We start from the raw sequence: 9770 nt of genomic DNA, 5'->3' as shown, positions 1-9770 counted from the left end.
TTTACGTAAAGTGCTTTATCCTGAACTATCATTATTAGTGCCAGTGCCTACTGTACCTGCTTCTACATATTTAATGAGGATTGTTGAGGCTAGTTAGGGCGGACTACTTACCCTTCACTGGTGACCACACAATAAACTCGAGTGACTCTACTTTCAAATTAGGCTGTCTCAGTCCTAGCCATCTCATCCCATTAGTTGTGCACCACGGACTCTCGCTTATGAGATACAGTTGTTCTTGTGCTACAGATGCTATCATGCCAAGACCTCTATTTTGTGTTTCACATGATGAACTGTGTTCATGCTATGGCTGCTGTTGTGCCATGACCCATATTTTACGCTTCATGCCACAAGCCATTTGCCTTTTGTGCATTTCGTTATCCCCAGTCAGCGACCACTGGGAGATATTTTGGCACCTTCTTGTGACGCAACTCACATTTTCTGAGATTCAGCATGTCCAGATCCTACTTTACCTCAAGCAGTGTAGAGACCGGCAACCCTCTCTTCTTTCAGCACCTTCAAAACCTGCCTGAGTCACACAAGATCTTAGATGATTTCTTCTGCAACACAGGTGAGCAAATGGCAGCCTGCGAGCTGTATCCTGTCTGCGATTGGTTTCAATCCAGCCCACGGAAGAAATTCTTGATACAGAAAGAAAGAGAGAGAGAGAGAATAAATAATTATTGTCCATTGTGGACATATCAGAATACTGCAACTGTTGAAATTGAAGGTGCTGTATAATGAATTAGCTGCAGCCCGCAACATTTAAAGATGCCTGGTGTCCCATCTTCAGATATTTGTATTTACATCGCGTGCACACTGTTTTTTTACTAACAGCATCACAGAATTCTGCAATGATAGCTTTTAAGGCAGTTATTGTAAAATGTCCTAACCAAAGAAATTAAAAATTCCAGCTTGGAATATCAACAATATAATGAAAAGGATAGGTAGCTACTCACCGTAACGATGACATGTTGAGTTCCAGACAGGCATAATGGAAAGACCATTACATATAAGCTTTTGGCCAAAGCCTTCTTCAGAAAAGAGAAATGCACATTCACACAAGCAAGCACACCTCACACACACATGACCACTACCTCCAGGAACTCTGGCCATACTGCAGCAGGAATGAATTGAACAGCAGCAACAGTTTGGAGCGTGGCAGGGAAGGGGGCTCGGTAGCAGGGGTATGGGTGAGGGGGGGCGGGGCGGGGGGTGGGGAAGAGGAATTGGTGCTGTTCGGCGTAGCATACAGGGACTAGAGGCAACACGGCAGGGCTGACAGGTGCAACATCAGAAGCCTGTGGGGGAGAGAGATGAGGGGGGACAAGTGGGGAGCAGGAAGAAGAGGAGCAGAGAAAGAGAAAAGACCAGTGGATGCACCAGCAGAGAGCAATGTACAGTGACAGTGAGGGAAGATGAATTGTGAAGATAAAGTAAAGAAACTATGACATGTAAGTAAATGTTACCAGTTGGCTGTGTTGTTTCTCCACTGAAACTTATAAATGGTTGCTGAAAGACAGCCATGTTAATGTAAACTCATATGAAGGTGTGAACAAGAAATGAATGTACTCCCAAAATTGGGTGTTTTGAGGCATAGTTTGTTGACATAGCATGGCATTGATTAACATCATGGTCACTATGGTTTTGACTTCATGCACTAGGAATACTGCTGTTGTGTCTCGTCACAAGGTGGCCCACCAAATTAAGCAAGCATGTGAATCAGCCCATTGGTCACTGAAGGTCACCCATGCCTGCTCTACATCTACATCTACATGGTTACTCTACAATTCACACTTAAGTGCCTGGCAGAAGGTTCATCGAACCATTTTCATGCTACTTCTCTACCATTTCACTCTCGAATGGTGTGTGGGAAAAAGGAACACCTAAATCTTTCCTTTCAAGCACTGATTTCTCTTTATTTTATTATGATGATCATTTCTCCCTACGTAGGTGGGTGTCAACAAAATATTTTTGCATTCGGAAGAGAAAGTTGATTAAAATTTCGTGAATAGATCTCACCGCAAAGAAAACCATCTTTGTTTCAGTGACTGCCACCCCAACTTACGTATATCAGTGACACTCTCACCCCTATTGCGTGATAACACGAAACAGGCTGCCCTTCTTTGCACTTTTTCGATGTCCACCATCAATCCTACCTGATAAGAATCCTACACAGTGCAGCAATATTCCAGCAGAGGATGGACAAGTGTAATTAGGCTGTCTCTTTAGTGGGTTTGTCACATCTTCTAAGCGTTCTGCCAACAAAGCGCAGTCTTTGTTTCGCCTTCCCCACAATATTATCTATGTGGTCTCCCAATTTAAGTTGCTCACAATTGTAATTCCTACGTATTTAGTCGAATTGACAGCGCTTAGATTTGTGCGATTTATCGTATACCCAAAATTTATCGGATTTCTTTTAGTACCCATGTAGATGACCTTGCATTTTTCTTTGTTTAGTGTGTTTAGTGCAAATTGCCACTTTTTGCACCATACAGAAATTCTCTCTAGATCATTTTATAATTGGGATTGATCGTCTGATGATTTTACTAGACGGTACATTACAGCATCATCTGCAAACAATCTAAGGGGGCTGCTCAGATTATCACCTAGATTGTTTATGTAAATCAGGAACAGCAGAGGGCACACGACTCTACCTTGCGGGACGCCAGATATCACTTCTGTTCTACTCGATGATTTACCATCAATCACTAAGAACTGTGACCTCTCTGAGAGGAAATCACGAATCCAGTCACACAACTGAGACGATACTGCATATGCTTGCAATTTAATTAATAGTCGCTTGTGAGGAATGGTATCAAAAGCCTTCTGGAAATCTAGGAATATGGAATCGATCGGAGATCCCTTGTCGACAGCACTCAGTACTTCATGGGAATAAACAGCTAGCTGTGTTGCGCAAGAATGATATTTTCTGAATCCATGTTGGTTATGTATCAATAAGTCATTTTCTTTAAGATTATTCATAATGTTCGAGTACAGTATATGCTCCAAAATCCTACTCCACATTGAGGTCAGTGATATGGGTCTGTAATTCAATGGGTTACTCCTATTTCCTTTCTTGAATATTGGTGTGACCTGTGCTACTTTCCAGTCTTTAGGAACAGACCTTTTGTCAAGTGAGCAGTTGTATATGATTGCTAAGAAAGGCGCTATTGTGTCTGCATACTCTGAAAGGAACCATCTGGACCGGAAGACTTGCCTTTCGTAAGTGATTTGTGTTGTTTCGCAACACCTAAGATATCTGCTTTTATGTCACTCATGCCAACAGCTGTTCTGGTTTCGAATTCTGGAATATTTACATTGTCTTCTTTCATGAAGGAAGTATGGAAAACTGTATTTAGTAACTCCGCTTTAGTGGAACCATCATCGGTAAAATTTCCATCGCTATCATGCAGTGACAGTATTGACTGTTTTTTGCCACTGGTGTACTTTACATATGACCAGAATCTCTTTGGGTTTTCTACCATATTTTGAGACAATGTTTCATTGTGGAAACTATTAAAACCATCTCGCCTTGACATTCACACTAAATTTCGAGCTTCCATGAAACTTAGCCAGTCTTGGGGATTTTGCATTCTTCTCAATTTGGCATGCTTTTTTCATTGCTTCTGCAACAGTGTTCTGAAGTGTTTTGTGTACCATGGTGGATCAGTCCCGTCTCTTATTAACTTATGCGGTATGAATCTATCTATTGCTGTCGATACCGTATCTTTGATTTTGAGCCATATCTGGTCTACACTTACATAATTAGCTTGGAAGGAATGGAGACTCTCTCTTAGGAAGGCATCAAGCAAATTTTTATCTGCTGTGTTAAACAGATATATTTTGCATTTATTTTCAGTGGTTTTGGTTGATATGGTTTTGAGCCTCACTACAATGATCTTTTGTTCACTAATCCCTGTATCCTTCATGACACTCTCCATTAGATCAGAAGAGGTCAAGTGTGTTTTTGCAACCATTTATAATTCATGTGGGCTCATTAACTAATTCTTCAAAGTAATTCTTAGAGAAAGCATTTAGTACAACATCTGGCTAGTTCATCTTCCAGCCCGAATAGACAGCAGTGGTGTCACACAGTGATCTTTCCCTCACTGATGCCATCAGCCTCGCCAAAAGGGAAATGATATGTTGGCCTTCCTGCCTGTCACTGCTGCCAGCGCACTTCAATCACAATCCCATTCATTGCTGTCATCTGGCCATCACTCTGCCTGCCATCCCACCAGAAGCTTCACCTTATCACTCAATGCACTGATAATGATGTCACCCGTTGCTCTGCCCACCCCTCTCTCTCCCCTGCCAGCCCATAGCACAGCATCCAGCAGTATTTGAGTATATGACATTCTCGCCTGCCTCAGTGCTGACATGGCAATGCTGCAGACCACCACGGCCCATCTCAATTCCAGCCATAGCCAAGCACACAGTCCTACCTACTGGCATTGCCGCAGCTCCAGCCACCCTATCAGTGCATCTGGTGACATAGCCAGTCTCTAGTGGTACCATGAGCATTCAACCCCAGATGCTCCTAACTGCAGAGAGGCCTGCTCTTAGCACCCATATGCCAACAGCCACCAGAAATATGTATCCCCGGCTGTTGCTCTGTCTCCCAGTGCCTGTTTGTCTGTGACGGTCACCCCATCATGTCATTTCAGATCAACAACAGCTCGGAGATGTCTATCTTTTTGTGGTGGTTCATAAGGGACCCTGCCGATGCCTCAGCCATCCTCCACTATCGCCACCAACAGTGGCATCACTACATCCTTGACTTCTGCCTACAAAGAGACCTCTCCCGGAGCTTCTAGGTCACCAATGTCACTAACCCAGTTATCAGTGCAGACTTCATTGGGCTCTTACTGCCTGCTCGCCGACATTGCCAGCAAAGCGTATTCCAGCCCATACAATGATCTCGTAGCACTGTTTCCTGCTTTCATGTAACCATCCAGTATGCTCAGGAGGTCCGCCATTCAACTGTCTATTACATTGATATCACACCCGTAACACCTGTCTTCTACCACCCACGGCAACTGCTACCGGACAAGCTCAAGATAGCCAAGGGTGAGTTTGACGAGCTGCTTCCTGCTGGCATGCTGCGTCCTTTGAGGAGTCTGTGGGCATCCACCATTCATGTTCTCAAGGTGGATGGCTCCTAGCACCCATGCAGTTATTACCAGGCGCTACTGAATGCGCATACCATTCCTGATCAGTGCCCGATCACACTTCTATGTAGCTACAACATGCTGGCTGGGGCTACAATCTTCAACATGATCAATTGTGCCAAGGCTTTCACCCAAATTCTGGTGGCACCCAAGGACATCCAAAAGACCACAATCACTAAACCATTTGACCTGTATGGATCACCTTTATGACCTTTGGCCTCTGTAATGTTGCCTAAATGTGGCATCATTTTCTGGACAGCATCTTGCAAGACGTGCCCTGGTGTTTCACCTACTTGGAAAACACACTTATTTTCCCCATTATGCCTCATTCATAACATCAAGTATAGATTTAAGTGTCAGGAAGTCTTTTCTGAAAGTGTTTGTATGGAGTGTAGCTATGTATGGAAGTGAAATGTGGACGATAAATAGTTTGGACAAGAAGAGAATAGAAGCTTTTGAAATGTGGTGCTACAGAAGAATGCTGAAGATTAGATGGGTAGACCACATAACTAATGAGGAGGTATTGAATAGAATTGGGGAAAAGAGGAGTTTGTGGCACAACTTGACAAGAAGAAGGGACCGGTTGGTAGGACATGTTCTGAGGCATCAAGGGATCACCAATTTAGTACTGGAGGGCAGCGTGGAGGGTAAAAATCGTAGAGGGAGACCAAGAGATGAATACACTAAGCAGATTCAGAAAGATGTAGGTTGCAGTAGTTACTGGGAGATGAAGAAGCTTGCACAGGATAGAGTAGCATGGAGAGCTGCATCAAATCAGTCTCAGGACTGAAGACCACAACAACAACATGCCTCATTCTGTATTTGTATCCATCTATTGTTAGTTTACCCACTATTTATTGTGAGTCACTTGAGCCCCATTGACCCGATTCCCACCTGCGAGTGTTGCAGTCGCTGGTACTCAACACACACTCATTCCGCCAGCCAGATCTCCAGCCATCTTGATGCTGGTCTGTATTATGGCACCTGGGTGATATGCACTTAGGCTCAGCAGCAGCCCAGCTGGTCGCCACCACTGCACCCACCACCGCCTTGAATCCATACACGCATTCGACTATCAGTCACTGCACCAACTCCAACAGTTTTGCAAAATGTGTACAATTAGCTTAACTATATCAACAGAGACTTCCAGTTATGAACAACTCAAGTAACATGAATGGACAATGATACTGTAAAATAAAAACACAAACTTTGTATCCCCTGGCTCTATTGCATATTATGCAAATGTAGGTTGCCTTTCATGTATGTCAAAAGAAACATTTTTGTGTTTTGAATTGGTCATTAAGAGTGATTCTTGTCAGCCATTGCAATAATCACAGCTCTTATGGAAGGTGGAAGAAACTGTACATGGTCACATGTAATAATGGTAAAATTTTTTATTGTATTCTGCTGCCATCATTTTAACTTAGCCTCAGGCAGTTGTATGAACAGTTATGTAAGCTACACCACAGTGCTTGTGGCCAACTCCCATGCTATTACGTCAAGCTAGGGACGCCACCACGATACTGCTGAGTGAGTGACGTGGACTTTCTGCCACAAACCCACCAATGGGAGAACCGGGTACAACCACTTGAGGCATGCAGGAGAGTCAGTAAGTTAGCGGTCACAACAGCAGGTCACTCTTATGGCCTGCCAGTTTCCTTATCCTGTAGACATGTCCACAGTCTTTCCTATTAAGAGCAAAATGCCTTTCCTGTACCTTGTGTGGTCCACTCTGTGGCCATAGCCAGTTTTCGTGACTTCTGAATCTCTTAGTGGTAGCTCTTGGGAATAAAACCCATCTTTCTCTGAATCCTGGCATTTATCATTTTACCTGTAGGAAAAACACACTGGATGCCCACATGGGCTACTGATGCCATCCTGACATGTACGCACCATGGTGAGGAGGTAGCAGCAGTTGTGGCAGGTTGGTAGGGGGCCAATAATGGGATGGTAAGGGGCCAATGATATCCATGTGAATGTGGGCAAATCGTTGCTTGACACTTGGGAAGATGGCAACAGAGGCATGTACATGGCAGTCAACCTTGGCTTAGTGACAGGCGAGGGCCCAGTCTCTTTGAATTTGTCGTCACATGATACACTGCATCACCAAGGTGGCAGAATCGCAAGTGATGAGGGATGTTAAGTTATGTAATCGGTCAATTGCGGCCTTACGAATCGGAAGAGGTGAGGTGAGCTGGTGGATATGTCACACCAGATACTGTTGTCTGAGCCGGGGATCAAAGTACACTAAAGGCACATGCCAGAAGTGGCATCCAGGCAGAGGTGGGCAAGTTTCAGGTTGTGCTCCTGGGCAGTGCTGAGTACCTCATAGTCCAGGGATAAAGTGACAGTGCTGGTGCAGCTGAGGCAGTCGACAATGTGATGTAAACTCTGGTGATGTGACTTACGTCAGTAGTAAATTTGAATTCCTATTGCTGGAGCTGACTTGGGGAGCATTGGTTAATGTCTTTCGAAATGAACCATGCACCATGGACCTTGCCGTTGGTGGGAAGGCTTGTGTGCCTCAGCAATACAGTCCTTTCTTTCTTTCTTTCCTCTTTTTTTTTTTTTTTTTTTTTTTTTTTTTTTTTTTTTTTTTTTTTTTTTTTTTTTTTTTTGGCGGGGGGGGGGGGGGGGGTTAAGGGGCAAAACATCTAAGGTCATAAGCACCCAGTATAGAACCATAGAATGCTGGGTCCACAAGGGTAAAAATCCGTTTCGAGGTCCAATACAGAAAGGAAGAAAAAACAAATAGAAAATGTCAAGACGTTACGGAAGAGTATCTAAAAGACATCGACAAGACACCGGAGTCACCAGGTAGAAATCAAATCTCTTTTGTCACATTACTGCTTTTGAAAAAACTTAAAATGCGAGCCACAGCTCGCACATCATTCGCTAAAATGTCCGGCAAAGCAGGCAGTAGCCTGACCCTGAGACGTAAACTTGTGGCTAAAATAGGGGCAGAGGATCAGGAAATGTCTGACTGTCAACGGCTGGCTACAGAAAGGACAGCTGGGTGCAGTGCCACTCAATAAGTGGCAGTGACTAGAGCAGCAGTGCTCTACTCGCAACCGAGCTAATATTACTTCCTCAAGGCGAGACGGCTGGGAGGAAGTTGACCAGGCTGTTGGGAGAGGGTTGACTTCTCTGAGTTTGTTCCTATGAAGGTAGCACCAATGGTCATGCCAAAGTGACACGATACACTGATAGAGATAATTATGAATATCGTGCGAGGGAACAGAGTAAGAGGCAGGCCGACTGAGATGGACTGCAGCCTTGGCTGGAGCATCAGCAACGTCATTCCCAGGCACACCAACATGGCCAGGAACCCACATGAATATCACTTGGGCTCCCCATCCGGGAACACATGGAGGCAGCCCTGGATCCATCAAATGATGGGGTGAACTGGATCTGGATCATCCAGACTCTAAAGGGCACTGAGGGAGTCAGAGTGGATCACACAGCGAGTGAGCTGGTGCCTCCAATCATAGTGAACAGCCTGATAGAGGGCAAAACACTCTGCAGTAAAAATTGTGCACTGGTCAAGAAGCCAGTATTGAAACTTATCATCCTCGATGACAAGAGAACAGCCAACACCATGGGCGGACTTGGAACCATCAGTGTACAAAAATATGCTATTGGCAAGTTGTGAGCGAAGTTCGAGAAATTTGCAGCAATAGGTCAGCTCAGGAGTTGAATCCTTCGGGAACGGGCTGAGGTCAAAATGAACACAAACCTGTGCCTGAAGTCAAGGTGATGAAGGGCTCTCACCCATTCAGAAAGTGGCAGCTGCTGAATCAGGTGATGAAAGCGGACGCTGGGAGGCCGCAGAGGAGAAGCGTACATCCCGTGTTGGCAGTCAAGTGTCATCAAAAAAAGGGTCAAAGGTTGGGTGGCGTGGCATGGAAGAAAGCAGACACGCATACCTACTGAGTAGGATGTCGCGCCAGTATGACAGTGGTAGTTCACCGGCTTCTGCGTATAGACTCTCAACTGGGTTAGCACAGATGGCACCAGTGGCGAGACAGATCCCCGAATGGTGGATTGTCTTTAGACAGCATAAGATAGACAGCCTTGCAGAGGAGTAGACAATGCATCCATAATCCAACTTGGAGCAGACAAGAGACCGATAGAGGTGGAGGAGGGCAGTCCAGTCAGCTCCCCAAGAGTTACCACTCATTACACGAAGGAGACTGAGGGACCGGGTGCAGCATGCTGCCAGGTAGGACACTTGGGGAGAGCAATTGAGTTTCCTATCGAACATAAGCTCTAAGAACTTCGTTGCATCCACAAATGGAAGAGCATTTTGGCCCAGTCGTAAGGACGGTGGAAGAAATGCCTTGCACCACCAGAAGTTGACGCAATCTGATTTGGTAGCAGAAAAGCGGAAACCATTTCTGACACTCCACAAATAGAGACGGTCCAGACAACGTTGAAGACGGCAGGAGACATGTCTGCTGGGAGTTGCAATAAATAGCAAAGTCGTCAATCAAAAGAGAGCCGGAAATGCCAGCTGGAAGGCAGTCCATAATTGGGTTGATGGCTATGGTGAAGAGGACGACAGTCAGTACGGAGCCTTGAGGCATCCTGTTCTCCTCC

The sequence above is a fragment of the Schistocerca cancellata genome, chromosome 8, assembly GCF_023864275.1.
Source record: "Schistocerca cancellata isolate TAMUIC-IGC-003103 chromosome 8, iqSchCanc2.1, whole genome shotgun sequence".
In the NCBI taxonomy this organism is placed as follows: Eukaryota; Metazoa; Arthropoda; class Insecta; order Orthoptera; family Acrididae; genus Schistocerca; species Schistocerca cancellata.
The sequence above is the reverse complement of the archived record's forward strand: the minus strand, read 5'-3'. Positions refer to the sequence as shown.